The sequence below is a fragment of the Eurytemora carolleeae genome, unplaced genomic scaffold, assembly GCF_000591075.1.
Source record: "Eurytemora carolleeae unplaced genomic scaffold, Eaff_2.0 scaffold811, whole genome shotgun sequence".
Taxonomy (NCBI): Eukaryota; Metazoa; Arthropoda; class Copepoda; order Calanoida; family Temoridae; genus Eurytemora; species Eurytemora carolleeae.
The window spans coordinates 117,233-124,882 of record NW_019396782.1 but is presented as its reverse complement, the minus strand read 5'-3'; the positions used below and the strand labels follow the sequence as shown (position 1 = coordinate 124,882).

Below are 7,650 nucleotides of genomic sequence, written 5' to 3'. Positions count from 1 at the left end.
ATTATATGGACCCCTGTATTCCATGTGTTTTCAGGTCCGATATATGATTAGATTATGACGTAATCGTGGGAACATTGAACAAGTGTTTTTAATCTATTTTATGACAAACATCAGTTAAAGTTAGATATATGTATTTATAAAAGGGGTTGAATAGAGATATCATTGAATAACACTGTTGTGTATTCATCTAACCTCGTCAAAATTATAGTATACTGGTATCCTGGTAGGTGTGTGTTAATATCAAATAAATACAGTGCGAAACAGAAAACTTTGGAATAAATAATGTTGTCTTTTGTTTTCAACTTTTACTTATTAAATGTCCCTACAAAAGTTGTAATTTACCAACTGAAACATCCCAAGTGCAGTTTTTTAGAAATAGTTGAAAAACCGTTAAAGACATTTCATAATTTTAAAAAAATTTTAAATCTTTCATCCAGTAAAACATCCGTTCAGTAAAAGTAAAAATTTGTTAAGATAGTTTTTTCTCAGTAGTACGTTCAGAAAAATCATTTGTTCAGTTAAGAATAATATTTTTTTTCAAAATTTCGTTCAAAAGATTCGTTTGTTCTGACAAACGGTTATGAAATGTTTTATTAAAATGCGAATCATAGTTAACGATTTTTAATTGTTCGTTTTTAAAAACGATGGTTTTTTAAAATTCTCTGATTCGTTCGTTCATCGTTCGTTAATTTTTTTAAATGGCCCCATCGTCAACGAAAATTTCGTTCATTTTGAACAATTTTGGCATCAGAACATTTTATACAGTACCTGGAATAATATAAATTGATGACTTCAACTCAAAGTCGCCTTTTACCCTTAGAAAAAGTTTGCGGCATTCAAGCTAGGTAACCAGTTTTAGAAATATATTTTAATGGAACAATAATCACATAATAGCCCTAGTTCTTTTCCAAAATGTGGTCTGCTATTTTGTGCTTTTATAATTACCTTAGACATTTTCATGGTTTTATCCAATAAGTTGGGATTTAAACCAAGTTCTTAATATCTCTCGTATTTTTGAGAGCAAAAAATGACAGACCTCACTTTGCAAATGGCATGCAGGGTTAGGGCTTTTTTTATTATTATTTCATAAAATAAACTATTGCTAAAAACAAGTTAGCTGAATGTTGAATGCCGTAAGCTTTTTAGGGTCAAAAACGCATTTGAATTTATCAATCAATTCATATTATTCCGGGTTATTTAGAACATTATTGCACTACATTTTTGTTGAGATAATACTAGTGAATAATTTCAGAACAATGAAATTATTGGCGATAGATAGAACTTTTGGATGATTTTTTAGATTAAGAGAAGTTACTAAACAGAATAAAGGTAAAGGTACTCTCTGAAGAAGTTCATCTATCTATATAGAAAAGCACTTTGTTCAAAAATAGAAAATTCTTTTCAAAATTCGATTTAAAAATTCCACAGGCAAAGCCGCTAGTGTAACATACAAATAAACACAACTTCTTTAATAAGTTGCCCTGAAAATTAAAGTTTTCAATTCTTAGAAGATTCATTCTTTCATTCATATTTTCTTTCATTCATTCATTCCTATCATTTGTTCACAAACTCTTTTTGTATCGTTAATTCACGATTCTAAAAAGAATCGTTCATCAAAAAATTTTAATCATTCTTGAACGATAAAGTCCTCTTTATTTTTTTTGATAAAAATGTAAGAAAAAAAATAAAAGAACAGAAAACATCACACGTAAAAATTATATTCTAAAAAGTTTGAATTTAAAATATTTATTTTTGAAATAAGTTTAGTTTTTGGGTTTTAAACTTGAATTAAAGTTTTAGATTAATATTTATTTATGCTATACTGTGCTTTTTAAAAAAAGACGATTGCAATATTAAAGATTTTAGTTAATTGAAGGCGACGTTTCTCAAGGGTTTTTTATACATACAGGGTGTCCCACGAAACATTACAGTAGCGTCTTTGATTTTTAATATAATTTGCTGATTTGATAAAATTTTGAAGTCAACGCCAGAGAATCTCAGGCGTTAATAATACATATAAGAGATCTATCTGATGTTCCTGTCTCGAGGAATTTATATAAAACTGTGTCAAATATATACGAAAATTCATATATATACAATTTTGTATAAAAGTTGTAGTATTAAACAGATCATATTCAGCAAATACGCAACCAATCTGAAAACGACGATATCCCACAGGAGCCTGAGAATATTAGGTTTACTCTTATTATAATTTTTTTATTTTGCATTTTTAATAGATATAATTAATAATATAATTACATATAGTCCGTATAGTCCGTATTACGTCACCAGAACTTCAGCCAATGGCAAAGCAGTATCATTGTCACGTGATACAGGCGGAAATTGCGTGAAAGTCAGACTACATTTTTGAAATCCCGGGAATAGAAGAATTGTAAATTTACAATTTACAAATTAGTTTTTTCAATATTATAATAATGTCATTATACACTTGGGAATTTACAATTTACAAATTACAATTTACAAAATAATGCCATTAGTTACGTCAATATACACTTAAGCATTCACAATTTACAATTTTTTCTAGTTTAGTCAATATCAAAAAATTGTCATTTTACACTTAGGCATTTACAATTTACAGTTTACAATTTAGAAATTAGTTTAATCAAAATGTAATTATTGCCATTACACGCTTAGGCATTTACTATTTACAATATAATGCCATTACATTAAAGGCATTTACAATTTACAATTTACAATTTACAAAATATTGCCATTACACAATTAACCATTTACAATTTAGAAATTAGTTTTGTCAATAATATATTATTGCCATTATACGCTTAGGTATTTACAATTCACAATTTACAATTTACAAATCCTTCTTTTTCTAGCACATTTGTGTCCATAAATTATATAAAAATTACAATTTACATATATATGACAATTTACAAATGACAAAGGAACATTACACTGGTCTCATACTGAGCCTCTAATAATGGTTTACAATTTTCCCAATTTCTGGAATTAGTTTGGTTGGTTTACATTTCTTCCAATATCTTGAATCACTTTGGTTGGTTTGCATTTCTCCCAATATCTTGAATTAGTTTGGTTGGTTTACATTTCTCCCAATATCTTGAATCACTTTGGTTGGTTTACATTTCTCCCAATATCTTGAATTAGTTTGGTTGGTTTACATTTCTCCCAATATCTTGAATTAGTTTGGTTGGCTTACATTTCTCCCAATATCTTGAATTAGTTTGGTTGGTTTACAATTCTCCTAAGATCTTGAATTAGTTTGGTTGGTTTACATTTCTCCCAATATCTTGAATCACTTTGGTTGGTTTACATTTCTCCTAATATCTTGAATTAGTTTGGTTGGTTTACATTTCTCCTAATATCTTGAATTAGTTTGGTTGGTTTACATTTCTCCCAATATCTTGAATTAGTTTGGTTGGTTTACATTTCTCCCAATATCTTGATTTAGTTTGGTTGGTTTACATTTCTCCCAATATCTTGAATTAGTTTGGTTGGTTTACATTTCTCCCAATATCTTGAATCTCTTTGAATGGTTTACATTTCTCACAATATGTTAATTCACTTTGGTTGGTTTTTATTTCTACCAACTTCTTGAATCACTTTGGTTGGTTTACATTTTTCCCAAAATCTCTAATCACTTTGGTTGGTTTACATTTCTCACAATATGTTAATTCACTTTGGTTGGTTTACATTTCTACCAACATCTTGAATCAATTTGGTTGGTTTACACTTCTCACAATATCTTGAATTAGTTTGGTTGGTTTACATTTCTCCCAATATCTTGAATCACTTTGGTTGGTTTACATTTCTTCCAATATCTTGAATCACTTTGGTTGGTTTACATTTCTACCAATATCTTGAATCTCTTTGGTTGGTTTACATTTCTCCAAATATCTTGAATCACTTTGGTTGGTTTACATTTTTCCCAATATCTTGAATTACTTTGATTGGTTTACATTTTTCCCAATATCTTGAATCACTTTGATTTGTATACATTTCTCCCAAAATCTGAAACCCCTATGGTAGTTATATATATATCCCGAAATCTCAAACCACTATGGTTGGTTTAATTTCCATAAAGCACTGAGAAGCTTTCTGTTTTAATTAAATATTCTTAAAAATTCTAAATAAAAAACTAACTTATTTGTAGATGTGGGTTCTGGAGCCAATGCAGAAAGTTATCCTAATTGCTGTATCATCTGCTGTGCTTGGAGCAGGAGCAATCGTTCTCATCATCTTAGCAATATCATACAGATACAGAGGGAGCAAAGGTAGATACAAGGGGAACAAAGGTAGATACAGAGGGAGCAAAGGTAGATACAAGGGGAGCAAAGGTAGATACAAGGGGAGCAAAGTTAGATACAAGGGGAGCATAGGTAGATACAGAGGGAGCAAAGTAGATACAAGGGGAGTAAAGGTAGATACAAAGGAGCAAAGGTAGAAACAAGGGGAGCAAAGGTAGATACAGAGGGAGGAAAGGTAGATACAAGGGAGCAAAGGTAGATACAAGAGGAGTACAGGTAGATACAGAGGGAGCAAAGTAGATACAAGGGGAGTAAAGGTAGATACAAGGGGAGCAAAGGTAGATACAGAGGTAGCAAAGGTAGATACAAAGGAGCAAAGGTAGATACAAGGGGAGCAAAGGTAGATACAAGGGGAGCAAAGGTAGATACAAGGGGAGCAAAGGTAGATACAAGGGGAGCAAAGGTAGATACAAGGGGAGCAAAGGTAGATACAAGGGGAGCAAAGGTAGATACAAGGGGAGCAAAGGTAGATACAAGGGGAGCAAAGGTAGATACAAGGGGAGCAAAGGTAGATACAAGGGGAGCAAAGGTAGATACAAGGGGAGCAAAGGTAGATACAAGGGGAGCAAAGGTAGATACAAGGGGAGCAAAGGTAGATACAAGGGGAGCAAAGGTAGATACAAGGGGAGCAAAGGTAGATACAAGGGGAGCAAAGGTAGATACAAGGGGAGCAAAGGTAGATACAAGGGGAGCAAAGGTAGATACAAGGGGAGCAAAGGTAGATACAAGGGGAGCAAAGGTAGATACAAGGGGAGCAAAGGTAGATACAGGGGGAGCAAAGGTAGATACAGATGGAGCAAAGGTAGATACAAGGGGATCAAAGGTAGATTCAGAGGAAACAAAGGTAGATACAAGGGGAGCAAAGGTAGATACAGGGGAGATACAAAGGAGCAAAGGTAGATACAAGGGAAGCAAAGGTAGATACAGAAGGAGGAAAGGTAGATACAAGGGAGCAAAGGTAGATACAAGGGGAGTATAGGTAGATACAGAGGGAGCAAAGTAGATACAAGGGGAGTAAAGGTAGATACAAGGGGAGCAAAGTCAGATACAGAGGTAGCAAAGGTATTTACAAGGGAGAAAAGGTAGATACAAGGGGAGCAAAGGTAGATACAAGGGAGCAAAGGTAGATACAATGGGAGCAAAGGTAGATACAGAGGTAGCAAAGGTAGATACAAAGGAGCAAAGGTAGATACAAGGGGAGCAAAGGTAGATACAAGGGAGCAAAGGTAGATACAAGGGGAGCAAAGGTAGATACAGAGGGAGCAAAGGTAGATACAGATGGAGCAAAGGTAGATACAAGGGGATCAAAGGTAGATTCAGAGGAAACAAAGGTAGATACAAGGGGAGCAAAGGAATATGGTATAGATGCTATAGATACAGTAGCCTGCTTTCTCTCAAGCAGAACGGACCTACTATGCAGTCCCAGAATTGCAGCTGGGGAAGCGCTGCACATTCAACTTTGATACAAGAAAAAAAATGAACTGCAACTTGGAATGCTTGTAATCCTTCTCATAACAATTTAAATGTGTACTAGGATGTTCAGGTTGCTCCACCCTAAATCCTACTTATCCAAAGATACAATTCGATTTAATGTTTACAGTAAATACATTTTACAGAAACATTTAGAAATGTCCAATGTTCAGTTGCCTTCGTTCTCTCAAGCAGAACGGACCTACTATGCAGTCCCAGAATTGCAGCTGGGGAAGCGCTGAGTTTAGTTACGCATCTAGTATGCTACAGGGGAAGCAAGAATTGTACATAGATTAAAACAAAACTTCATCTTCAGCTTGGTGCACTGAAAGAGGAGTTTAACCCCTGGTGGGAATACAAAGCATGCACAACGATACCGGTTTTTTACTCGACCAGATGTGAGGACTGGACTGCCATGGAAGATACCTCTCAAGAGAGCTTTTAGGGATCACAACTCCCCATTTTGCATATGGGGTGCAATTATGGGTAAGCTGAGTTGAAATATTACAAATTGCCTGGTCAGCTTTTTAAGAAAAGAAAAACAGACAATAAACTCAAAATGAATACAGGGCTCAGAAAAAAACAAGATCTTTTAAAATGGCCCTTCTTGTAAAAATGGCTAATTTACAAAAACATCCTTTTTTTCAAAATTAGAAGTTATATGATTGAAAGATGTATGAAAGATGAACAAGAAGAAAAAGAAGAAGAAATATAGAAATATCAAAATATTTTCATCTGATATCATATAAATATTCGAAATTATTGTAAAATTTAATTAAAAATATATTATTAAAGTTAAAAAGATGTTATAGATACAAGGAGAGCAAGGGTATATATTTCAGATACAAGGGAAGCAAAGTTATAACTATAATAGATAAAAGGGAAACAAAGGTATAGATATTTGTTGACTTTAAAAGTCATCATATTAAAACAAAGAGATCTAAAAGGATATTTCTTAACATTTATTTAAGAAAACAAAAGTTTTGAAATATTTGCCCTAGAAAGGGTTGGAAATTGGTTGGTTTAGAAATTAACAAAGAAAACTATTGACAAACATCAGTAGTAACATCATGGGAGCTTTGTAGAGCTTCATGTTGGTGGTGCAGATCAACTAGAACTTGAACAGCAGGTTTCCGCTCTCTCCAGGTTTCAGGTTTATCATTTTCTGGGCTTGAGCGATTATGATGTCTCTGAAAGCCACTCAATAATTGAGGAACTCTTGGAACATTATTGGGCTGGATGTAGGCATTGTATGTTGTTAGCTCGGTATCTGAATCATCATCATAAAGGAGTCAGGATTGAGACTGAGTTGTGAACGTCTTAAGTGTATCAAGCTGACTGACGCCACTACCCCTCTGAGTAGGCGGAGAAGGGGGGGGGGGTAGTAACGATAGTTCCACCTTGTTGAACAGGAAAAGGATCTTTTTATCGAGAGTCTTATGCGGTCAGCTGTAATACACAAGCGCTTCACCAAGAATCGTCTTCCTTATATTTCGAATTTGTGTTAACAATATTATAGATACATGGGAAACAAAGGTATTCCGGCAGAATTTGATCAAATTTTCTAATTTAGAGAAAGAAAGAGCAGTGTTGAATGGTTTAGTTTATGGGACTACTGGGAAGACTGGAGTCAAGTTAAAGCACTTTCAACAACAAGAGGTAAATTTTATTGAATCAGAGGGGCAGGGGCACTTAATCAGGCTTTCTTTTGAAAGCCTTTCTTTTTTCTGGACTTTAAAATAAAACAGTTTGCGCATTTTGCTGTTTTCATTGCAGTTGGCTTTCTAAAAAAAAATAATTTTGGAGTTCGAATATTTTTTATTTTTGACTAGCCAAAAGCCTGCCCCTTGATGATGTTAATGTGATGCCCGTTTAAATT

At 33.7% G+C, this 7,650-nt stretch overlaps 1 long non-coding RNA gene across 1 annotated transcript; it reads left to right on the top strand.

Annotated features, from left to right (window-relative positions):
• Positions 1-1,243: 1,243 nt before the first annotated feature.
• On the top strand, positions 1,244-7,450 carry LOC111708642 (uncharacterized). The gene is made up of 3 exons (XR_002766702.1): positions 1,244-1,329; positions 4,148-4,268; positions 7,345-7,450. It is a non-coding gene; the product is annotated as an uncharacterized LOC111708642 (long non-coding RNA).
• Positions 7,451-7,650: the final 200 nt, after the last annotated feature.